At 43.0% G+C, this 25,359-nt stretch overlaps 1 long non-coding RNA gene across 1 annotated transcript in view; it reads left to right on the forward strand.

Annotated features, from left to right (window-relative positions):
• The window catches only part of LOC109322565, a 34,502-nt gene extending 19,027 nt beyond the window's left edge, over nt 1–15,475 (forward strand). The window contains exons 2-3 of the long non-coding RNA XR_002104403.1: nt 5,149–5,183; nt 14,051–15,475. This is a non-coding gene — a long non-coding RNA (uncharacterized LOC109322565). The remainder of the gene's footprint in view (nt 1–5,148; nt 5,184–14,050) is intronic.
• Nucleotides 15,476–25,359: the final 9,884 nt, after the last annotated feature.

Genomic DNA, 25,359 nt, shown 5'->3' on the forward strand with positions numbered 1-25,359 from the left:
TCTGACCCCCTGCCACGGCAGGAAAGAGTACTGGAGTCAAACAACCCCAGCAAGGTGTTCATCAAGCCTCCTCTTAAAGACCGCCAGGGTAGAAGCCAGCACCACTTCTCTTGGAAGTTGGTTCCAGACCCTAGCCACCCTGACCGTGAAGTAGCATCTCCTGATGTCTAGCCTGAATCTGCCAGCTTGTGACCGTTATTCCTAGTCACTCCTGGTATTGCTCGGGGGAACAGGGACTCCCCCAATGCCTGCTGATCCCCTCTGACTAGTTTGTAACAGGCCACTAGATCCCCCCTCAGTCCTCTCTTGTGGAGGCTGAACAGGTTCAGGTCCCATAGCCTCTCCTCATAAGGCTTGCCTTGCTGCCCCCTGATCATGCAAGTGGCCCTCCTCTGGACCCTCTCCATGTTGTTCACATCCCTCTTGAAGTGCGGCGCCCAGAAATGGACGCAGTACTCCAACTGCGGCCTAACCAGTGCCGCATAGAGGGGGAGGATTACCTCCCTGGACCTGCTCGAGATGCATCTGTGGAGATGCATGACAAGATGTGGTTGGCCTTCCTGACTGCATCCCCACACTGTTGGCCCATGTTCATCTTGGCATCAGTGATGACTCCAAGATCCTTTTCTGCCTCTGTACTGACAAGAAGGGAGTTCCCCAGCCTGCAGGTATGGTGCTGGCTCTTCCTCCTGAGGTGTATCACCTTGCATTGGTCAGTGTTGAATCCCATCCTATTCTCATCTGAAGATCCCACCCCTGTAACCTGTCTAGGTCTGATTGCAGCCTATTCCTCTCTTCTAGCATGCCGACATCCCCCCACATCTTAGTGTCATCAGCAAATTTGAACAGGGTGCTTTTTACCCCCTTGTCCAAGTCACTGATGAAGAAGTTGAACGGTGCAGGCCCGAGGACCGAGCCCTGGGGGAACCCTCTGCCCACATCCCTCCAGGTCGAAAATGACCTGTCCACCACCACTCTCTGGGTGCAACCCTCCAGCCAGTTGGCGACCCATTTGACTGTGTAGATGTCAACACCGCTGTCCCCAGTTTCTTAATGAGAACGGGGTGAGAGACAGTGTCGAAGGCCTTCCAAAATTCCAGGAAGACTTTGTCCACTGCTACCCCTGCATCTAAGGATTTGATGACCTGGTCATAGAAGGCCACTAGGTTGGTCTGACAGGACCTGCCTCTAATGAACCCATGTTGGTTGCCCCTAAGCATAATCTCCCCTACTGTTCGCTCGTGGACATGTGCCAGAATAATTCCCTCAAAAACTTGCCCAAGATTGAGGTAAGACTAACTGGCCTATAGTTTCCCGGGTCCTCCTTCCTCCCCTTTTTGAAGCTGGGAACTACATTGGCCCTTTTCCAGTCCTCTGGCACCACACCAGAGCACCATGAGTGCTCATACAGCTGTGCCAGGGGTCCTGCAATGACCTCAGCTAATTCCTTCTCAGTACTCTAGAGTGGAGATCATCCGGACTAGCTTATTTGAATACATCCAGTCCCTCTAGAAGTCCCCTGACTAGATACTCACTGACCCTTGGCCAAGTGCACCTCCCTTGGGGTCTGAGGGGGGCCCAGAGGTGGGGTGGCTGTTCTGGTCCCTGCTGAGGAAAATGGAGGCAAAGAAATCATTAACTATGTTAGCTTTGTCATCTGGTGTGACAACCAAATTTCCTAGCGTGTCCTGCAGGGGCCCCACATTACCCAGAATCTTCTTTTTGTCCCCTATGTATTTAAAAAAGGACTTCTTGTTATCTTTGATCGGGGAATCTAGTCCCAGTTCCATCTTTGCCTTCCTGACTGGCCCCCTGCATCCCTGAGCAACTGCAGTATAATCCTCCCTGGTGATGGCTCTCTGGGTGTGACCCTTAAACCAATTTGCCACCCACATGACCATGTACTAATCTATGTCACAGCCTCTCAGTTTGTTTGTGAGAATAGTATGACATACTATATCAAAGGCCTTTTTAAAATCTAAGTAGATGACAACTACCTCGTCTCCTGCATCTAAGCATTTTGTGACCTGGTCATAAAAAGAAATGAGGTTAGTCAGGCAGGATCTACCTGCTATGAACCTGTGCTGGCTGCCCTTCATCATTATTTTTCCTGCTGGGCTCTCACAAATGTGATCCTTGATAATTTTTTCAAAGGTTTTCCCAAGCATAGAGGTGAGACTAACTGGCCTATAATTACTCAGATCCTCCTTCCACCCCTTCTTGAAAATAGGGAACACATTATCCCTTTTCCAGTCCTCTGGGACCATGCTCAAACAGTTGTGCCAGTGGCTCTGCTATGACACTTTACTTGTCTGTTTGTTCTGCCTTCAAAATTATCATCAGTTTATCTGGTATAATAATTTTTTTCTTATATAATAAATCCTTCTGGTTTCTTGTTTCCTTTTTGTTCACCTGTGGTAAAGAGTGATCTCTGGGCAAGTGACATTCTAGGCTATGCTAATTCTACAGAAAGGCAGACCTAAGATTTCTTTCACAACCCAAAGGAAAGCCACCTGGAGCTGGCAGAGATTCACCTGCTGCAACTGTGAGGTCTAGTGTAAGGGTAGTGGAGCTGAGGATCGCAAGCATAAGGTGTTACCCCAGGGCAAACCTTGATCTCTTCCTTGCAGCAGGACAGCAGGGAGAAACTTATGGCTCTGGGAGTACCCTGTGGGCAGGTTTGTGACTTGAGTAAGAGTAGGTTATGCTAAAAACCAAGTTTTCTATCTTCTCCCCACCTACACAAGCATAACAATTACTTTGGGGTCTGTAAGTGTAAAAGACCAATGCCATTTGTCCTGATATAATATTGCTTTATGATGGATGCCTCTTTTTCACTGGACATCTCTTCTCAGATGTTGATAAAAATGTGTTATGTTATCTGCAAAATCACCAAGTATGTGTTATTTTCTGAGTCCCTATATTTGTGGTTAAACTGCAATTGTCAAATTACAGTTGTCCTCATGGGCTAATTCTTTACCAAGAATAGGAAGAAAATACTTATTTCTGTCTTCTTCCCTTTTTCCATCTCAGTGCCTAACTCTTTGTCTTCCGATAGGAAACCTATTGTATGGTATAGATCCACTGTATGCTAGATAAGCTTTTTTTCTGAGAGGTCTGACATTGCTCTTGATGACAAAGAAACTCCCAGCACTGGCAGTCAAATGAAGTTTTGATAATTTATTTAATTCAGAGTAACTTGTATGTGTCTATGTACTGGTTGTTGCAAAAAGAAATTAAAGAACCAACTGAAAATCCTGGCTTTGGATTTTCTTTTTCCCCCTCTTTTAGAAACACAGAATGCAGGCACTTGTATGATAAACGATATTTGTACACCAGTGTAATCCACACTGGGATCATGAGCAGACAGATGAGTGTCTTACCCAGAGTACCAGACAGTAGACAGTTGTCCTTGACCCTGGATGCTGGTGGGCGAGGCGGGAAAAGTGGGGGGAGATAATCTCTTCGGCAAAAGGTTCCCATGGCATAGCTGAAATGGAGTGCCACTGTAAATATGCAGTATACACTGAGGCTACTACCTTTTTCCACGGGGTAACTTCACACCGAAGTACAATGACTTGTGCACATTGTATCGGTATAAAAGGGCACCTATACACGTGCAGCGAGACTGCTCCAATGCACTGTAATTACTCAGTTAATCAAGTCTGCTTAAGCATGATAATTACTGCACTCCAGTGTCATGTGCATTAGCGTCATGTGCTGAAAAATGGTGGTGGGGGTGCTTTAACTAAAGCTTGCTCAACAAACTTTAGTTAAAGCACCCCCGCAACCATTTTTCAGTGCAGGGACGCTGATACATGTGACACTACAGGAGCTTTAATTAGAGCAGCTCTCAGAGCTGCTGTAATTAAGATGCCCCTCCCCACCCCACCCCACACACAATCCTGGAGCATGTTTATAAATGTCCAAAATGTTTTGAGTCCACATTCAGAAAATAGCACATGGGTGATATTGAATACTGAGACTGAGATGATTATTTGTGAATATTGATGAAAAAAAGTTTGCTACATGCAAAGTGCACCTCAGAAAGCATCATATGCATGGTGAATAACTGCATGCACATAATAATTTCATGAAGGGGGAATAATTGCTTGCACAAATATAAACTGAGAAATGAGTGGCGAGGCTGCAGTACTGCAGAGAAGGACCTGAGGGTTCCAGTAGACCATAAGGTGAATCTGAGCCAACACTGTGCTCCTGTTGCAAAAAAAGCCAATAGCATACTAGGTTGTATTAACAGGAGCTTCACTTGCAAATCAAGGGAAGTAATTCTTCCATTCTATTCAGTACTGTTGAGGCCTCACCTAGAGTACTGTGTCTAGTTTCAGGCCCCACACTTCAAGAAGGTTGTCAACAGATTGTAAAGTAGAGCAACGAAAATTGTTAGGGGTAAGACTTATGAGGAAAGGCTGAAAGAAGAAGGGTTATTTGGTCTAGAGAAGAGAATACCTGAGGGGTAATTATAGAGGATAGAGATAGACTTTTATCAGTGGCCACAGGGGACCAGACTAGGAGTAACAGTTGTAGCAAATTACATTTTTTGTATTTTCTTACATATAACCCATTCTTTCTCCCTAAAAACAGCAGGGGGAAAATGGGCTGCACATTATATATGATGAAAAGAAGGGATCCCCACAGGTCCAGAAATTTGGCAGAAGTGTTGGAGTGGTAGGCAGCATTAATTGCTGCAACTTTTTCAGCAAAATTGCTGGACCTGTGGGGAGTCCCTTCCCCAACTATGTGCTGGCTGAAGCCTGCACACAGAGTCCAGGATTGTGTGCTGGCTCCTGGTCCACATGCTAAGTCAGACATGGCACATGGCTCCTGAACCACAGCATAGTCCTGGACTCAGCCTGCAGCCCCAGATACAACATTCAGGGTTGGACCCAGCATTAGATTACAGAGCTAGTGGCCAGCCCCAGACCCAACATCCAGTCCCAGACTTGGTATGCTGGGTCCCCCCTAGGAAATGGCTCTGAAGTCAGTGTGTGGCCCTGGTACTAGTGCAGTGGGTCAGCCCACAGGCTCTAGCAAGTACATGGGGCCAGCAAGAGGCTCCACTCTGTAACTGTTGTCACTCATGCACTTTTACTGAAGAAACTAAAAATCTTTTTTTTTCCCCTTTAGATTCCCCTTCAAAAATCAAGTTGCATAGGATATAGGTAAATGTGTGTGTGTGTGTGTGTGTGTGTTTGGAGATTAAAAATAACTTTCAAACAGTGAGGGTGTTCAAGTGTTGGAACAGGCTGTGGAAGGAATCTCCATCCTTGGACATTTCCAAGAGCAGGTTGGACAGACACTTCACAGGGATGGTTTGGTATGGAACAATCCATGGGGATGGACCTTGTGAGGTCCCTTCCAGCCCTACTTTCCTATGACCACCAATACTTCTGGATAAGGTCTACCTGTTTACTTCCCTGTGAGGGTTGTGAACTATATGTAATTTTCTTTCTAGGTGACCACACCTTCTCCGGTAGCCCATCATTAGTAAAGCTCTATAAGAAGCTGTATTCTCTCTAGATCCAGAGGCTCAGGACAGAAAATACTGCTAGTATAGATTCCATTTAAAATGCTCATTTTCATTGTCAGTTACTGCCACATCCCAAAAACTAAGGGAATTTGCTGCTCAGTCTCAGTGCAGAGTTCTTTTCAGCCTTACCAGTTCACTTGTCACAATCCTAATCATCTCCGTATTTCACATGAAGATGATATCTTTTGAAGCTTCAACACCATGAATTGAATTCTAAGGATTGCTGAAGACACAGGGGCAAATTCAGTCATTCTTAATCTAATAAAAGTGCCATTTGAAGTCAGTGGGAGTCATGTTAGATTGAGGATTTTAAAAACTTGGCCATAAATCTTTTCAAGAACAACGTGATCTCTTTCTACATGTTTCCTATGTGTGTATTTAATTAATTTTTAAAAGTACAGTATCATCTCTTGTTCAGTATGAGTGTAGTTCATTTCTGCTTACAGATGCAACTGACTCATAAAATCCCAGCATTTTAAAATTAATTTACTAGTGATGTGTGTTTTCCTGCTTAAATATTTCTTTATATTTCTCTTTTGTCATCTTTTCTATCAACTAAGGACATGTTGATTAGAGATGGATTTGCAGTGAAGTTTGTCACAAAGTTTGTCATTTCCATCTGTCTCTGTAGATGTACTTTACAAAACAGAGCTGACACTCTGGCTACTTCTTCTCCTTCATCTGAGTCAAGCTATCTCTGCTCAGCTTATGTCCAGTGTGGCAAACCTGTTACTCTCATCATTGATACCTGATTTTTCAGTATTTTTTCTCTCTGTTACGCCCTTTCTGCAAAACCTTGCAATACTTCCACTGCATTCTATAAGTGCCCTAACCTAAGTTTAAACATCATGTACTGCTTGTTACCTGCATCATCTTTGAGTGCTCCAAAGATATATACAGTATAATAATAATATTTCATAGAGTTCACAGCCTGATTGTAGCCTAGTCATATTAGACACTGTTAAAGGCATGACAGAACACAGCCCCCACTCTGAAAAGTTGACAATCATAGCTTAACACAGGATGCAATAGTTGGATGAAGCAAACGGACAGCAAAAAAGGGAAAAGATCCACTGACCTCTTTCTTAACCTCTTTCTTTCTTGTATTTTGTCAGTAACCAAGAGTTAAGGTTGCCCTTGCCAGCACTTTTAGACTGTTAAGTTCAGTTTCACACAACCCTGGAAACCCAGGATCTATAGAGTAAGGTACATGACCCTCTGGATCTGGCAACAGACACCAGACATTGTCTACATGCAGTCCATCTGGGTTCGCTGTCTCAGCTTTAGGTGGAGGGTTTGCTTGGGAGAACTGTGACCGTGATGAAAGATTTGTGTGGGCTCTGCCCTCTAGGAAGATTTGCCTCCGCTTCCCCATGTGTGTCCTCAAAGGAAGCATGCCTACATACTTCAAGGAATCCAGTGTACGTCATTTCAGCACTTATTTCTGAAGGCTGTATTTATGTTTCCTGGCATGGAAATTGTTATCAGTAAGGTGGGGTGTGGGAGTAGTCTGTGGGTTTGATGGGTAAGTGAAAGTATAGTGCTAGACAGAATACTGGGTGAAGGGGTTTTAAAATTTAGCAGACATGGAGTTGCTCCTGAGTAGCAGGCTCACGAGTATTGAATTCAGATCATCTAAATGCAAATATTTCCTTAAAAAGAAGAGGAGTAACCTTTTCTGCAGTGGTCATGTGCCCTACTTGTTACCTAGTATACACTATCTGCAGAGTGTGTGTGTGTGAGGGTATGTGAGTGTGAGAGAGAGAGAGAGAGGTGGATTTATGGGCACACTGATGAAATAGAACAGAAGTATACTTGTATTGGTAGGTACCTTAACTGTTTCCCAGTTTTTGAAGATTTTGAGTTTTGCTTAATTTGGTGTTCTGGAAGGACAATCTTCCAAGAACTTTTATTGCCTATGAATGTCCTAGTACATTTAACAGAAATAAAAATGCTATTGTTGTAGGAGTTAGATGTCACTTAGGTTTGCAGTTAATGAGTCACTATGTCTCACTAATGCTAATGTAGCTATGGAGCCTGAAGTGGTTCTCTCTGTTCCTTTAGCCTTTTAATTGTGGAGTGGGAAATGACTGCACTTTGAAATATTTGGTGGAGGTAGTGAAAGGAAGAGAAACTGCATGCAAGGCCCATGACTGAAAAGCTTGATAGTTTTATTCCTTGTTAAGTGTGAGAGAAGACTGGTTTGTCTTACCCATTTGCACCCAGTGCATTCAGATGTTCTCAGCTGAATGAGAACTGTGTATGGATATGAACAGAGCCTGAAACAATAGCTCTGGGCTGTGTGAACTCACTGTGGGTGATTTTCATCACCCCTTCCTAGGGTCAATGCTTGTAATCCTGTTATGGACCTAGCATACCTAATCTCAGTTTCTCACTCCAGTAACAGGACTGTGTTCATAGTACATGCTCCGAGTGTACTCTCAGCTCCCCACCTAGAGGGACATGGTCCCTGCAGATGCCAGCCATGAAGGGCTGGAAGAGGGGCTCAGACCATCCAGAGCCCACCATACACATTATCCCCCTATACACCCTGCTAGCAGTGATTGATGATGATCAGAACTATGGTGTGATCTCCAGCTATATTGGGGAAAAAACAATGGCAGGTGAAATAAAATAATGAAATGCTGTTTCTAGGAGGGCTGTGCCTCAGGAGTCTATCAGGAGGGCAAGGCCAGGGGCTCAGACCCCTCCAGAAACTGATTTGGGTCCTATTCATTTGGGGAATAGGGAGGGGGTTCAGGTACCCAGGGACAGCAAGGCCCCTACAGATCCTAACACTTACAGATCCTATAGGAGGGGTGAATCTGAGCCAACAATCCCTTTCCAACCCCCCACCCCTGGAAAAGGGCCAATGTGGTCCTCATTTTCAAAGAAGGGAGGAAGGAGGACTCAGGAAACTACAGGCCCATTAGCCTTACCTCAGTCCTGGAGAAGCTCTTTGAGAAAATTATCCAGGAGCACATCCGCAAGGAACCAGCAGGGGAGATCATGCTTAGGGGCAACCAACATAGGTTCATCTGAGGTAGGTCCACAGATGCACCACAAACAGGTCCAAGGAGGTGATTCTCCCCCTCTACGCAACACTGGTCAGGCCGCAGTTGGAATACTGTGTCCAGTTCTGGTCGCCGAAATTCAGGAGGGATGTGGACAGCATGGAGAGGGTCCAGAGGAAGGCCACTCATATGATCAGGGGGCAGCAGGGCAGGCCCTACAAGGAGAGGCTACAGGACCTGAGCCTGTTCAACCTCCACAAGAGAAGGCTGAGTGGGGATCTAGTGGCCATCTACAAACTGGCCAAGGGATACCAGCAGGCAATGGGAGAGTCCCTGTTCCCCCGAGCACTACTGGGAGTAACGAGGAATAATGGCCATAAGTTGACCAAGAGTAGATTCAGGCTAGATATCAGGAGGCACTACTTCACAGTCAGGGCGGCTAGGATCTGGAATCAACTTCCAAGGGAAGTGGTGCTTGCTCTTACCCTGGGGGTCTTCAAAAGGAGGCTAGATAGACATCTAGCCAGGGTCGTTTGACCCCAGTACCCTTTCCTGCCCATGGCAGGGGGTCAGACTAGATGATCTGCTAAGGTCCCTTCCGACCCTACCAGCTATGAACCCCTGCCCCCAAACACACAGTTATCACTCTACCCTCCATTTTCATGTATTCCTTCTCCTTCCCCATGCCAAAGTCCCAAACCCTGCTCTCTCTGCCCTGCCACTCCTCTGCCCGTAATCCTCTCCCCACTCCCACAGGCATTCACGTGTAGACTGCTTTCCTTTTAAAAGATCATTGGGTCCTTTTTTTTGCTTATTAGCTGCACTCAGATTATATTTCCCAAAAGAAGGATCACAGGCAGATCATAGTAAGTTGTCTATAGATGATTCACCTATTTTGCCAACAGTGGAGCTGGAATTTACAGTGTCTAGTTATAGCTCAGGTTTAGTTCTAAGATCACATTCAAATGGTCTGGCTGAAATCCCTCATAGTCTTTCTCCACACTGCAATCTGTCCAAAATGTACTGATCCAGTGACTGGCTAATGATGTTTTCAGTACTGCTTACTATACGTCCTGGTTTAGCTAGGACAGTCCCAGATTTTGGAGGCTGGCTGGTGAGAGTTAAAATGAACATCCCAGAAATGCAGGGAGGCAGAGCAAAGCAGAGCAATGCAGAGTAGCATGGTATGCCAAGCAATTGGGCAGGCAGACACTGCTACCTGCTCACCCGCCTGCCCAGCACACCATGCCCCACCGCAGCCTCCAGCAACACCACTGACTTTGGACAGCAGAGATGAGAGGAAGGAAGTGTCCTGGATTTCCTTATGGTCAACTTATTATTCACTAGCCGATATGAATGGTAAGTGACTGTAACTGGTTGGAAAGATGATTAGAGTATGGTGTGAACCTCAGCAGGGCAGGGTGGGGGCATTGAGAGACAGAGGTTATGAAACACTGTTTTCCCCTGAGAGGCTTCTGAGGTGCAGAAACAAAGGGCCAAATTTGAATCTTTTAACTCAGCCCCAGGCATCAAAGCAAATTTTAGTACTACGTGGAGAAGCAGGGAAGCTTTAGAGAACTGGAAGAATAGCCCTTTAAAAAGAAAGGCATTGTCAATCTTAGCTGTAATAGGAGAGTTAGCACAGTCTTGTATTTTCTCATATAATCTAAAGGTGATTACCTGGGTAAGACATACATTATTAAGCAAATCCTCAGAAACTGATATGCAGAGAAGTGCTGTGACTTGTCCCAAACTGGCATAATAGAATGGCCAGCTTAAATAGCAAAGCCAGTAGGTAGAATCCAATTTTCTTGATTCTCAGTAGAAAACATTAGCCTTTGGCCCTTACTGCCATCTCCCCCACCCAGGTCTTTGAAATACCTTAGCAGCAGAACAGCAAAAGGAATTTAGATGGCATACTCAACAGTATTCAGTTTAATTCCTCACATCCAAATGGTATATTACAAGTCACTAGCTTGGAGCTTGGCTCATCTAATTTTGCACACTAAAATGCTACATCTGGAGTTGAGAATATACTATTTTTATTGGTTAATGTTCACATTTTATGACTTCAGTTAAATCGTGTGGATAAATACACATGCATACCTCATTTGGTTGTTCATTTACAACCAGGGAATTGAACCAGTCTGTTGGTGGTTCTGTTCATTCAAGATATTTCAGTTTTTCTTGGAGCAAGGACCCACAACTACATTTGTGTTTGTACAGTCCCAGCAGGAACCTAATTCTGATGTATGCCTCTACAACCTACTGTAATATAAATATGAAATGAAAGTTGCAAATTCCTATAAAGTAAGGTGCAATTTGAATGGATGTAGAAACAAATGGGATTTTTCTGAAGATCCATGACAGGAATTATTGATGCGTCTGTCTAATGTGTTATTCTCTTGGCAGATAGCCTAGTGCTTAGGGGACATCTGAGAATTGTAGCATGCTGTTAGTGTTCTTTCTATGCAATTCCATGACACTTACAAACTGGTCAGTTTTTGCCCTGCAGGTTACTCATAACTTTCATTGACATTAGTAGAAGAAGCTGTTCGTATCCTGCCCACAATCTAAGAGAACTAAGTTCTTGTTCTACTTACATTGGGATAAGTATATGCACAAAGGCAGTTACCACAAAGCAACCAGTAACAGGTAAAGCCTCATCCTCTTCTACACCCCCTTATCCCCTGAAAAGTTCTTCCTATGTCCATACCTCTGTTTATGGCTGAGCTAGCTTCAATCCTTAAAAAAAGCGATCATCTATATTCACTATACAAAGTGATGTGGTAGTATTTTTTTAAGATAAATTACTTGGCCTTGGATTGCACAGCTAGTCCTCAGTGGGCTGGTCTATACGAGATATTTACTGCATAGTTGATTAACTGCATAGCAAATGTCTCAGTGTTTACACATGCATCCCTATTAGGGCGCACAAAACTAATAAACTCCTCTGCAAGGTAGTACTTGTAAATACTAGTACTAACCCTGCTCCTGAGTTTATTTATACACAGTAGTGCAGGTGTAGAAGCTGACCAGATGGCTGGGGCAAAAGTGTGCTTCAGTGCCAGGGATACCTGCTGGCTAGCCCCACACTGAAACACCCTCGTGCCCCAGCCAGCTCCTCCACAGCACATTGAGCAGTGTTGGAGCAGCCCCAGGCTGGCCCCCTGCCAGCCAGAGCTGCTCTGGCTGGGCTCCAACTGCTGTGTGAATAAACATTTGAACATGCTTCTGAGAGCAAATAACTCCAGGCACTTGGAAGAAAAACACTCTGGAGCAATAAGATCCAGAGTTTGTTTATGTACAGTAATTGCACATGTAGATGCACCCATTATGAAACAGCTTTTTACAGATTTCTGTATTTTTCTTAATTGCTGATACAAATAATTATGTCCATACAAACACTGGTCAATGTGGATGTGGCCCCCGTACTACAAGCTTTGAATAAAGGGTTTATCTTAAACCCTTGATATTACAGCTTGATATTACGAAGTGATACATATAGAAAAGGGTAACAAACTGCTTCCTATTCCCTTCCTATGACCAATGACTAGGGCCACTGACAAACATTAAATTAAAGGCATGATGCCACATATGCATGGCAGGAGGCACAATTGTGGGATCAAGCATCTGATTGCATTGTACCATATTGCTACTGCAGGGGGAGCCTGGGATCCATGATCCCAGGCTCCCCCTGCTCCAGCAAGCTTGGCTCCCTGTACTCGCCCAGCTAGGAGCCCTGACCAGGGATTTGACTCTGATGCATTCCCCCAGCTGGGAGACCCCGGGGAAGTGCTGGTAAGCTGAGTGGGGCTTCCAGCCAGGGGAGTTCATGACAGTTTGTAAATCTCCCCTGGCTGGAAGTCCCAGCCTCTGGAGCATGCAGGAAGCTTGAAGGGCTCTGGTGTGCTCCAGAGGCTGGGACTGCTGGCCACGTGTATAATTAAAGGCATGATAGGAACCAGCCATGAAGTTATTACACATATTTTGTGTAATAACTTTGTGGCTTATTCCCCATTTTATCATGTCATTAACTGAATGAACATGTGGCTGGTCACTACTTAAAATAATGATAATTAATCAGTTAATTGAGTAATAAGTGTAACATCTGACAGGGGCCTATGTGTCTTTTTGTATGAGGGTACATTTCCCAGCAGGGTAAACTAGTTCATGCTACACTCCACAGTGCCACAGCCAGCCTGCTACTGATATCCAGGCTACCTAACGTCATTTTCTCTGTGCTACATTGCAATCATTTTGGTGACTGCAGTGCAGACATGCCTTTGCCCTTGTCAGTGCCTTACAGGAAGTTCACAAAGCCTAGATAACAGCATACAGGAAGTGGAGCACCTTTACAGTTTCTGGAGGATTTATTCTGTCACACACTTTCCCTTCTTTGGATCCGTTTCAAAATTTTCCAACTAAGACATTGTTAAATTGAACTGACAAGCTATAACAAAAACAATAACTGACTTTAACAACCTTTCAGGTTGCTTTAACACTAACTAAACATGTCTTGATAAGTCTCTTAGGCATTTCAGCAAGCTTCCCAATCTGCTATATTACAAAACCTCTTTAGGCAGGTCCTTATCGGTGACAGGCTGTTCAGTCTCATAGTCAATAATGGGATCAGTTTGTAAATTATTTTCAGCCTCTGTGTCTGTTCTCACTTCACTTGTCTCTGCCAAGTGTTCAGGTGTTTTCAGCAGATGCTTCTGAATTCTTTGCACAATTATTGCCTTCATTTAGGAAGATAATATGATCCAGGAGATTTCTTTGATCACTGTAGCTTTGTGCAGGCAGTGCCAACCTTGCCAAATTCCCACAGCCAACATTTTTACCTATAGCAGTAGTCTTGTTCTTTTGTAATAGTTTGCACATGCTTTCTCAGTCTTTTCCTCACTATTATGGATTCCCTTATCAACCTTTCCTTTTGTTTGAGATCAAGTATTTGTATGTCTGTTACAGAGGAGTTCAGCAGGTAGCTTTCCACAGTCCAGAGTGAAAGTTAAAGGTAGTTCTTCTTTTGCATCCATTGTTTGTTTTTAAATTCTTCATCATACATACTACACTTCAAGCTACTTCACTGGCTTTTGAGGATAGCTAGGACTAGATAGCTCATTATGATCATGACTTTTAATAGAAGACAAGTATTTTTAGAGTGGTAACTTTTATTGGGCAACTATGTCTACAACTATATCTACATTGTTGTCCAATAAAAAGATACCATGCTAAGATATTATTACCTCCAAAAAAAATCTGGGCCTTCCTAGCTGCATCATTACTCTGACACTATCATACAGTTTAGCAAATTCTAGTAATTTCCTATGCTCAAACTATAGTATGTTGTCAGTTACTGCTATTATTGCAATTCCATGAGTCCCAAAGTGTCTGACTGTTGCAATCTTTGAACAAAATACTTCTGAAATATTCATGAATTATAGTCATGTTATCATGCTTTCCAATGTATTCACCTTTGCAGACACTGGAAGGTTACAAAAGGGCAGGACAGGTCCTCTTTTTGGCAATCAGAAGCAGCTGAAGCTACAAGGGAATTGCCTGCACCAGGAGCCTGATGATCCAACTTTCTTAAGCAGGAAATACAAAGATTTCTTCTTCCCCAGCGAGTTCCCCAACCAAGCTCCTTATCCATCTAGCCCCTTTCTGCACAGTGATACAGATTCATCAGGAAGAGTGGAGAGTGCCCCTACTAAAGCACTCTCCTTGAAGTGTGGATTTAGCCTCCTCGAGTTGGAGTGAACGTTGAAACTGAGTACCCACTTCCTGAGTAAGTTCTGTTACATAAAAGGTGAGCACAACCACCATCTCTTTCTACATTTTAAAAGAAAATTGGCCAGCCCTGCTCAGGGGCTTGAAGAAATTGTTGAAAGTCCCATGAGATGAAAATGCTGGGCTCTGGATTTTAAGTATATGGTAGGTACCCAAAAGCACTAGTCAATTCTTTGAAAAAATTGACTGGAATTTTCCAGAAGTCAAAGTAGACCTCTCTTTTGTCTGCCTCTTACCTTCTACCTAAACATTACAGCTCCTGCCTTTGCCTTTCATATCATGTTTTAAACTTAAAGATAATTTTTATATTCTAGATATGAACTCTTAAAAATAAGCATTTAAGATTAAGTGAAATATATAGACAGATACTTAATTCTAGCAACACGTATTCTAATTAGGAGAGTTCCTAATAGCACTGAATAGCAGAATCATGACTCTTGAGAACAGCGTGTTGGATATCAGTTTCTCTGGAAGGGTGTAGTGTCAGATTCATGTTTGAATTTGCAGTGCAGTTTAACACATGTCCATCTCAGCTCTCAACTAGTTTTACACAGCCACTTGACCTTGATGATAAAATTGATGATAGTAAAATCTAACTATGAAAAGACTGTATCACATTTTCATTTTGCAGCATGTAATATTAAGAACTGGAAGTGATCTTGTCTCTTCAATATCGCTTGCATCCTCACTATCAAAATCGTGGTATTGTCACTGCTTTTTTATTTTATTTTATAACAAAGACATGCTGATAAAAAAGCAGCAACTTCCATTCTAAGATTATAGTTGTGATGACTGAAGAAGACATAATAAAGATTGATTTAGACTAGAAATGCAGGGCCAAAGATGTGTGAACAAGTTTAAGATTAACATCAATCTTCCAGAATCTTTAAAATCACACAAACTTACTATTAAATGTAACTGCTATATAAACTAGTAATATGGATATAATGCTTTCTCACTGCTATGTGTTCCCTTCTCCAGTCATATGAATTATGTGAAGGCATATTAACACTTCAGTTTGAAAGTGTTTGACATGTTAACTAAAAACAGCTAGGAGATATATGATGGTCCTCAATTTAGAGACAGAGAAATTGACACCAATATTAAGTGAATTGCACAAGCAGGATGTCGGTCAAAGACATAAGTAGCTAGATCAACTAACTGAGGGAGCATCTTGGTATTCCAATCAGGGTGATGCTTAGTAATATACTTTCCTATATCCTCAGTGGCTTGGCCCACAAAGGTGGAATTTACCGCTGTTTGATTAGTGGGGTTATTAGGATTACAATCACCACCATGTCTGGTCATAGTACTCAAAAGTTTCTGGCAATAAACACTGGGATGCTCAGTTAGTCCTTGTTTAATGGCTTGGACTTTGGTCCAATCTGCCTTCTTCTGCCTTGCTCTCTTTAATCCCTCAAGAAGGGTCTGCCGGGCCCTTTGTAAAAGTCTCAAATCATCATCACCATGTCGATCATCATTTGGGTCCCAATTTGGAGGGTCTAGGGGCCAGGCAGTACGGTCCTGACCGTCGCCTTCTATGACCCATAAATTGCCTTGATTGATAATTTCTGCTTTTTCTTCTTTACTAAGAAGAGTGCCTAAGAGCTGATTCATATCAGTCCAGGTCGGATTATGGGTGTTGATAATAGTGTCTACCCTGTGTTTCACTGCTTCTGGGTCATCCCTAAACTTGGGGTTATTAGTTTGCCAAAGAATGAGGTCCTGAGGGTTGAATGGGATATGAGTATATGGAAAGCTGACCCCTTCTTGAGTAGGGACAGGATACTGACGCAATGGGGCTAGACAGGTAGGCACCTTTTCCTTATTTTGGTTCCTCGTATGGATAGACACGGGAGAGCTATCAACCGATGCTCAGGGTGCAGGAATATCCACTGGAGAGCTTATAACTTTAAGGTCACTCTCCTTTATTGAGGAAGACGATGACTCCGGGGATGAGTCTGAGTCTAGATCTGGGACAGGGCGAGGCAGCCATCCAGCTGGGCGCCATTCATCCTCCTCAGAATAGGGAGCAGTTGGGACGTATGGAGGTGGTAAAGCTCCAAAAGGGTTCTCTGGACTGACTCGAAAAGGGGCCAAGTGCTGGCCTTGAGTTTTTGTTGAATTATTATTGTTACGATCTTTTTTCCTTATAATGGCCGTATTTGCCCAAACATACCAAAAATCCATCTGACGAGGGCAAGAGCTCTCTAAAAACCCTCTAAGATATCTTAAAACTTCTTGTTCAAATAAACCAAGACTAGGCCATTGTCAACTTGGGTCCTGATAAGTATATCAAGGCCAAGCCGTTGTGCATAATTGGATTAATTTAGACTTTTTAACCTGATTAGTTCCTGGGATTTCAGCCCAATCTGACAGAACAGTTCCGAGGGGACTTTCTAAAGGGACAGAGACAGATCCTGTTTGTCCCATGTTGTCTCCCTCGGCGGGGTACCCCTTATACCTTTAAACCAGAATACCAGAGTTGACTTTCAAACTAGACTCAATCAGTGCCCTAAACGGAAAAGGGGACTTATCAGAGAAAGAGCAGAGATAGGAATCAGTTCCTCAGTGCGTGAATAGAAACATAAACTGCCCCACACAGCTTTCCCGGCCCAAAAGGGTCGAACGGACAACCCACTAGGATTGCCTGCGTCACCAGGGTGAGGAACTGAGAGAGAGACGGGCCTAAAACTCACAGACAAGACCAAACAAGCACATATAACAAAGCAAAATCAAATATTTCAAAACTAGCGTGAGCATTGTTCCAATTATTGCCTGAGAAACACTGTACTCGAGGCCCAGGACTGGCACCTCTACTGTCTCTGATCTGGAATCACCTTACCTCCATGCCAGAGCCATCAACCCCCCTTATCAAGACCCCTAGGGTAAACTTATCCCGTAGCTGGCTTGGGTGTTGCTGCAGGGGATGGTGGCTGAGGCCTGGAGAACTAGGGTCCCATCTGGGTCGCCAAAATTGTCAGCAAAACCCGAGTTAGCTGCCCAAACAGGAAAGGAAAGTCTGGTCCTGCATCATGGGCACTAGCTGTGATAATATAAGTCAAGAGACACAGGAGTGCCAGTAGAAAATTTGTTGCTTCTGCAGAAGGGCAGACTCCTGCCTTAAGAGCTACCCCGAGGAATTTGTAACTCCCATATTTATATGGTTCCTTTTACACGTGCTTAGTTGCGCGCACAATGAGATTAGTCATAACATAATATTTCTGTTAGTTTATAATTATCTCTTGCAATGGGAACCATCACAAGGGCATGCTCCTTTTTCCAGCTGGGTCAAGCCGACCTCGGTGTCTTCCTTTTTCCAGCTGGGTCAAGCCGACTCCGGAATAGTTTTCTTTTCTATATTAGTACTTATGTTTCCTAAATTATATTTAGTATGAGTTGCTCATATATAAGTTAAATTGCTCACTAATCAATTTGTTAGACAGATATAAAAATACTACATATACTTATTCCTGGGACCTACTCAACTAATCAGGCTAACTCAAATTTTTATATCACAAATCAGTGCCAGATCTGGGACTAGAACTATCACCCTCATTATTCTACTTAGTTATCATTACACTTTAACCAAGGACTAAGTTAAATGTGTAAGCAGAAGCCAGAACTCAAGACAGTGTACTAACCTTACCTAAGCTAACCTAACCATCGAACTAGTGAGTTGTGATCCCTCTTGCTTGCTCTTTCTTGTCCAGTGAAGTTTGAATTCTTTGCTGCAGAATGGAACCGATTCAAGAAGAGAAACAGAACACGCCTGCACTCCAGAACAGCTAGCAGCCAGTTGGTTAAAATATTTTCCTGCAAGGAGGGAAATACGAGTTTGAATCACCTCAGTCTGAAGAAGGCATTGGGTGCCTATACACATGCTCTGGGGTGGGGGTGGGGGGGCATTTTCATTTGAGTGGCTCTCAGAAGAGCCACTAAGAGCCACTGTAATTAAAATGCTGCAGTGTCTTGTGTATTCAGTGTTCTACATTTCAAAATGGCCATGGGGACACTTTAACTAAAGCTTGTTCAATGAGCTTTAGTTAAAGTGCCCCTCCCACCATTTTGAAATGTGGGACACTGAATACACAAGATGCTGAAGCACGCTGGAGCATTCTAATTACCAGACTTGGCTCCAACATGTTCTAATCAGAACGCATCAGAGCACATGTATAGGCTCCCATTTTTTACCAGTTTCCATGGTTGAGTCCTCTAACTACTTATAAAATGTAGACAAGGGAAAGGCTGCACTGTCTCCTTCTCTGAATCCTTTTCAAAAGGCAGAATTGCCCTGAATTGAGTTAGTCTACAAATTCCCCAGTGGTTAAGATTTAAGCCACAGCTTTTCTTCAGAGCTTCCACTGGCTCACTTAAATAGCTGAGCCTAAATTGGCTACCTGTTACTAATCTGTTCTCAGGAAGTGTCTAACCCTACCCAGAGATGCGACTAATGAGTTTTGCATCTTGGGCAAAACTCACCTATGTGGAAGAAGGAAAGGAGGCTGGTCTTGCCTGCCCAGGTTTTCTCAGCATGCAGATCCTCTAGCTGGATGGTGCAGATCTGCTCCAGCCCAGCTTCTCTGGCTGTGTGGTGCAAGGCTGCTTTAGGGATGGTAGGGAGCACCAGAATGGTACCCACTCTAAACTGACACCTGGGGCTGGTGCCTCACTTGCCTCAATGCTACTGACTCTACACTTCTATTGTATAGGGAGCTTAGGTGCCTAAATCAGTGCTATGGATTCTGCTATGGGAACCAGGTATCGTCTTGCTCAGTGTTGCAATATATGTCCTTTTGAGAAGCTAGCCATTCATCTCTCTTTTCCTCAATTTCACTTTTGTAAAATGCCCTACTTCAAAAGAGTGGTCTAAAGACAAATACATTAGAGATTGTGGGGTGTCCAGATATTTCCACAGAATTACCTTGTATAGAGCTAGTTAATCAGGACTAGTATGATTAAGTAGTATGTATAAATACAATTGGTTTCTTAACAAAAAGTTTCTCTTACTCATGTATTGAAAATAAGTTTTTTTACTTCTCTGTAATCCTACTAGTCAGAGAAGGAAATCACCATTTTTGAAGCAGTTTTATTAATTTGGCCCATGTAACAAGTCATCCTCCCCAGCACCAACTTCCCTGGTAATCCACATTTTACGTAGGGCACCTTTGGAGCCTTCTTGGGAGTTCTTATATCCTGCCCTACACTCTCCTGCCATGTCTTGATGGAAATTATTATGATGATGTTCTTGCTAGTGGGAGACTGCCTATTGCATCATGCATCTTGGGGCCTTTCACCTATTTGGGCCTGACCTCTGTTTTTCTCTAGCTAGGCCTCCCCATCTAAACCCACTAAGCAGGGTTTGACTCTGAGGCTCTAGCCTTTTCTGGTGTCTTGAGACTCATGGCCCCCCTTCCTACTCCAATCTGGAGCCCTGGCCCAGTGGTCCAAGCTCCAGCCCCACAGCTAGAGGGTTGCAAGTTCAAAACCAGGGGATGACCCTGAAGTCACACCCTCTCAGTCCAAAAAAAAACAAAATAAAATTGCACCCCAGGTGTACCAGACCTCCCTGGCCCTTTTAAGATCACACCTTCAGGTGCCAGGGTCTGTGCCCCCCAAAAAGCCAGGCCCCCCTGTGCTGGGGTCCCCAAAATGAGGCCTCTACCTTCCCCTAATAACCTCACCCAAGCCACCAGTGTTATTCAATAATCAAAGGAAAAAATAATAACTGTCACCAACCAATATGATCCAGCAAAGCAGCAGGTCTGCTTACGTTTGCAGGGTTCATGCCTCAGCTCCATTCCATCAACTGCAGTCCTTGCTGTGGTGCGGCTGCCATCTCCCAATGGCTTCTGTAGTTCCTGCCTTTGGATTGCTCACCCAGCTTCTCTGTGGAGCTTTCAGAGGCACTGCTGTCCCCCTTACTGCCACTCTGCCCAGGGTTTTTATAGTCCTGCCCCTTCCCATCAGCTGACTAGCTGGCCAGGCTCAGGATTTCACCCCTTCCTTATCAGCGCCCTATGCCCAGAAAGTTCTAGCCTGCTTTCTGGTGACAGGGCTAGGGTTCCCTGTTACAGACCACCTGTTGCAAAGTTGCAATAGGAGGTGTAGATACTCAGTATCTTTACATCTTGAAGGTAAAGAGTAAAGGTGTAATCTGCCTACACAACAGCATATATGTGGAGCAGATATCAGGCATACAATAAGGAACTCCAATCTGAGAAAATGTAAGTTACTTCATTGAGCAGTTAGTAGTAACTAGATACTGGTGTGAATAACACAGGTGTACACATGTGTCTGTAGCATCAGTCACATTTATCCCAGGATAGGCCTTTGTTCAACGCAAACAGTTACTGGTTCCCTTACCACATACTGGTGAGGCACTATAATACAGCTTATTGCAAGGAGCTACCCAGGGAAAGATGGTTGTCTGTCCATTCCTGCCACCATTATAACTTATATCAGTATACAAGCCAATGTAAGTTAGATAGGAATAAATGTGACATGTGCTGCACCCTAGTATCAAAACTTCTAACTTCAACAGTTATCAGTTTCCTTGTGACATTTAACATAAACAAGGTTGTGTGAAACTAATTTGCAAGTATCACCAAGCCACAAAAGTGTCTATTAAAGAAAACAAATGCTAGTATGTTGATGCTGTCAGCACCATTAAAAAGTGGTGATTTCTTGATGAAGAAATATATGTTAGAGTCCTTTTGGAAACTAAAATACATTTCCTGAGCTATGCCATAATCAAAGGGTGCTACACAGAAGTCTTTTAAGACTAAGGAAAAGTTATTTGCTCTGTGCAAACCTTGACTGGCTTACTCTGGAAAAACACCAGGACAATGTGTTTCCTTTCCCCTAATACTGAAGGAGTACATGCAGTGTGTTCTGAAACTGCATCAGTAATTGCTAGAAGTGGTGGTAGTGTTGCTATGGTGGTGCAGGGAATAAGCCAACAGGAATACTGGTGAAGTGAAGTAATATCTTTTTATTGGAGCAACTGTACAGCTGGGAGAGAGGTTAGGCAAGATTTGGGGCACAAAATGTCTTACCTCTAGTCTAGGAAAGGAACAAATGCAGCCTTGGTTGAAAGGTTGGGGGTAAAGTGTCAAACTAAAATGACATCAGGTAAATTAACTTCTACCTCTGCTGTCTTAAATTATTTCCCTACTTCAATGGATTAGAGTTGGGTTTCCCCTCGGGCTGTGCAAAGCTTCAGTCCCTGATTCAATTCAGTGTAGACTCGGCCCAATTCAGTGGCCAAATCTCTGAATCCAAATTGAATCAGGAGAACGTTTAATCTCTCTGAACTGATTCGGAGAGATTTGGAAAGATTCAGTGATTTGAATATAGACACAGCTTTAAATGTTTTTTCTACATACCTCAAGATACCAGGCAGTTCATGAATGCTGAGATGCTGGGCCAGATGGAGCGTCCCACAGCAGTGGGCAGGGGGGTCTCCAGCACACTCAACAGCAGACCCAGAAGTGCGGAAGCACTTCTGGTCCACTTCCAGATCCATCGGGGAGCATGCTGGGGGGCCTCCCCCCACCCCCTGGCTCAGCAACTGGTGCCTCCTGGGTCTGGGTGGGCACCCATGCTGATCACTGAGCTGGGGGAGTGCGAGGGAGCTCCCCAGTGCACTCTCTGGCAAACCTGGAAGTGGACTGAAAGCGCTTCTGCTCCACTTCTGGATTTATAACCGAGCACGTGGAGGGGCCCTCCATGCTACTGTGGGATGCTCCATCCATCCCACCATCACAGCATTCACGAGCCATGCCTAGTACCTTGAAGTATGTAGAAAAAACATTTAAAGCTGTGTGTATGGCTGAATTGCTGATTTTCTGAATTAGCATCAAATCTTCAGATCTGGATCTGGCCAAATCAAATTGGGGACAGTGATCCGAATCAACAAATCAAATCACTGTCCCTGATTTGGGCCGAATCTGAATCCCAGTCGAATACAGCCCATTTTGCACACCCCTGGTGCCTCCCCACACACACCACTATTTCATATCTTTCTTCCACAATTGTGTCTTTCTAATCAACCCTTAACAGACATTTTCCTCCTGATCTTTGCGTTATATTTCTACCCTAATACTCTACTTCAATGAAGCTCTTCAGCAAAGTATTTTAATAGTTCTCTCCACAACCCCTATCACCAAAAAATGAAACTTCTGTCCTACTCTTTCATCAGTAAGTGTATTATCTGCGTGCGTTATTTGTCTTACTTTAGACTATAGAAACCTTTGTTACAGTTGCCCTGTTAAACTTGATTAGCAGGATCAAGCCCTCATAGATTTTTAAGGTGCTTGGTGACATTGTCAGTGTCATCACTTTTTTGGTACTGGTTAGAGAATGAGTTCAACAATTGATATGTTGCTATACATGGCACTTCACCTATTCCTCCCCTCATTTTTAACTGGGAACTGGAAACCACCTACTTTGACAAATTGTGTTTAACATTGTTTAAGAAAAAAGTTTAAGTACAAGACAAAGTTTAAAAAGAAACATAATTATATGCTCATTTACATACTACCAAATATGGGAGGAGGGGCTTGTTCTGTGTGTGATTACTTCTTTCTGACACTAATTGGAACTCTGCATGGATTAAACAGAGAATATGACCATTAGTGACAATACTAAATGAAACAAATCTCCAGAATAATACCGCTTTTAGAAAAGAGGCCATTTTTGCAGTTCTTTGTGGTAGTGTCTGCGTATCAGGTGTGATTAATGACTAAAGGATCCCTTTGAATTATTCTAATTATGTAGTATGTTAATGAAGGGACTAGATAAATATTAACAGCTAAAAATTGCCATTAAAAAGTAAGAAATAATTGAAAGCAGATACATAAGATAAATTAAGCTTTGTTACAAACTATAGTAGTCCATGACAGTGAGCTGGGAAGAAAAAATTGTCCGTGTAATTTAGAACACACTCAAGATCATACCACAAATGTTTGAGCAATTGATAAGAATGCTGTGCATGTTAAATTACTGACATTGTTTTACAATTACAACCTTGTATCACGTTGACTTTCAGACAAATATGAGTACAGTGATGTCTGACTGATTTCTTAAACAACTGTTCAAGTAAATTCCCTCTTTGTTTTAATAAAAACAGCACGTTGCTACATCATCACTGCACACTTGGCCTGCAATAGCAAATGCAATGTGCAAAGACTGGAATTCATATTCTCAAATATGGTCCAACCCCCCTGCCCATAGCTGATATGCTTAATCTATTTCATTTCCTTCATCCATATTCCTCTGGATGCCGTCTTTTGTCCAATCCTATAAAACAATCCCTTCGTTTCCTTCTCCCTTATAGACTCTGCTCTTGGAAACCACTTTTTCAGTCAACACTGTCCTTCATAAACACTGCTTTTAAATAGACTTCTTCACTAAACTTATAAACTCCAGCCTTCCCTTTCATGAGGTTACAATGAGATAATGAAGACAAAAGAGAGAGAATATTATTTTTTATTGTACCCCATCTTTTTCTTATCTGTCTGTTAACTCTTTTGGAGCATGAGCTCAGATAGTTGGTTATCATGTTAACTAGCCCAACTTAATTGAAAATAAATTAACTCCTTTTAAAACAGAACCAGAAACTCTAGTCTAGGTGAGATCTAGTCTAGGTGAGAACATTAAGAGATAAGCATATATGAAATTTCCATTCAACATATGAGGTGCCAGTGGAATGTTAGCAGTTACACCCAAGAGTTGTTTTTTATCTTATGATGAAATGTTGTACTTTTGAAATGCTTACAGCAGTCAAAATACATTTTCATGCTGCAAGACACATCTCTTTTAAAAGTTTGCCTTTTTTTTTTCACCATACCAAAGATCGGGGGGGGGTAGTTTTTATCATTGTTTCCATGCTTGAAAATAACTGAATGCTTTTTACTCAACCCCTTATACAAACTTACTCCTACAATGACAAGATGTGGTGATTTGAGGAATCTCTCCATATCCAATCTACAGCTTCTGGTTGATTATGGAATTGCTGTATCATGGAATGCTTCAGTATGTCTGCCATCAATTGACAGGGGCTAGCTCACGTATCTTCCAGACTAGGGACAATGGTAAATTGTTAATCTTTAGGGGAGGATGCAGACAGGTGTACCAGCTGAAACACTTCCAAGTGAAACACACTAAGAAACATTTTTAGAAGGAAACATTTCAGTCAGGGGACATATATTTGGTCCTGGTAGAAGTCCTGCCCCCCAGCTGATACATTTCACAATGCTGCAGCCTCCTCTGCCACAAGTTAGCAGGCACTCAAAGAGGCTGCAGTAACCTGCACCTCTGCTTTCCAGTCCCCCCTCCCCACTTCCCCCACAGGGATGGGAGGTAGAGCAGACAGGGATATGGACTGGGGTGGCTTTACCAGCACGGCTGAAAAGAGTCAACATAGCAAAGACACTTTTGAGCCCTTCGCTAACATTATCTTTTGAATGGAATGGTATGTCCATAACCTTTACTTTATATTCAAAGTTTTTCAAACTATGTCATAGCGTATAGCAAATAGCTTAAACAGTTCAAAAACTCATACCACACCATATTTGATATACAGACCCCCAACTCAGCAAAATTTAAAGTCAGTGAACTGGCTGAGATGATGGAGTCAATAACCTTTTAATGAAAACAAAAATCCTTGAAGTTGCTGGTGTTGTCATGGTTGGCACAAATATATTGACTAGACTGTCATAGTTTAACCCTGATATGGGAAAAATTTGCATACCTCTTTACTTCTGCTGAAGTAATTCTTGGTTAGTATTTGCTGGATCAAGGGCTGGTGGCCAATTAAATATTTACTAAGGGTGACATTTTACTACTCTTACCTATGCTGACTATTAAAATACTTACCAGCATAAATACTGGTGGCAAAGTTGTACCCTCAAAAACAAACACAAGTTGCTCTATATATGGGACTTTGAAACAAATTTATCAAATACTTGTTATCATTCAGTGAATAAAGCTGATGTC

The sequence above is a fragment of the Crocodylus porosus genome, unplaced genomic scaffold, assembly GCF_001723895.1.
Source record: "Crocodylus porosus isolate Cpor-Errol unplaced genomic scaffold, CroPor_comp1, whole genome shotgun sequence".
Taxonomy (NCBI): domain Eukaryota; kingdom Metazoa; phylum Chordata; order Crocodylia; family Crocodylidae; genus Crocodylus; species Crocodylus porosus.